The sequence below is a fragment of the Laccaria bicolor genome, genomic scaffold, assembly GCF_000143565.1.
Source record: "Laccaria bicolor S238N-H82 LACBIscaffold_343 genomic scaffold, whole genome shotgun sequence".
Classification (NCBI taxonomy): Eukaryota; Fungi; Basidiomycota; class Agaricomycetes; order Agaricales; family Hydnangiaceae; genus Laccaria; species Laccaria bicolor.
Window position 1 is genome coordinate 1 of NW_001890198.1, and position 1,027 is coordinate 1,027.

Sequence of the window (1,027 nt, forward strand, 5' to 3'; positions counted from 1 at the left end):
AGCATCGACGAACTATATTTCGCCTTCCTCACCGTCACCCCCCCACCCACCGCACGCTTATTATCCTTCGGCGCAGGCAAAACAGTCACATTCTCATGATACGCATTCGTAGCCCACTCCACCAACCGTGAGCGTTGAGAAAGGGGCCAGAGGGTATCTTCATCATGCCATATACCCGTATTCGTCCCGCGCCATTGCAGTCTATCATCGTATTTCTCATCCCACTCCGGATCAAAGCTGCGAGGCAATATGTCTTCCACCCAGTTGATAGGCATGGCAGCCATGATATCATGATGCAACAACGTCGGACAATACGAGAATTGGGGGATCAACACCCGATGGGGAACTGGGCCTATATGGTGGGAGAGGAACTGGCCGTGGTTGACGAGGAGGTCAGGGTGTTGGCATGGGTCCATGGCTTCGCGGTGGTTGTATATGAAGGTCTTTTTTGTACGTGGTGGGGGAGCGGCGTCCCATTTGATGGGGTCTCGCCAGGCGGGGGAAAGGGGGTCGCATGCGGATATCCAGCCGTGGAGTTTATATTCCGGGGGATTGTTGATGTTGATGACTACGTTTTGTGTACGTGTTAGGCTCAAGTTTGGAAGAGAGAAAGGAAGATAGAGAGCGCACATCGTCCAGAAGCAGCCGCATCCAACGCCATCTCCCTCAGCTCATAATCGGTAGGCAAGTTTGGGTTATCATGCGGTGAAAACACAGCGCGGAACGGGGGTATATGCTTTTCTACGTCTTCCAGCAGCTCCATAATTTGAAACGCGCCCTCTGCGAGCTCGTGTTTCACGCCTGCGTTGCCGGGGAGGGTATAGTTCAGCATGACTATCGAGTCGTCTTGAGCATCTTTGCCAACGGTATATGAATCAGCGTGGGCTTCCCAGTCTCGTTGGATCCCTTGTAGGTCTGTGGGGTTCATACCCCAATAAGGCTCCCAATCGTCGTATATCTGGTCATACTCATCGGGTAGCTGAACTTGGTTTTCTTGAACATACGCCCACCTAGTCATGTAGCTTTA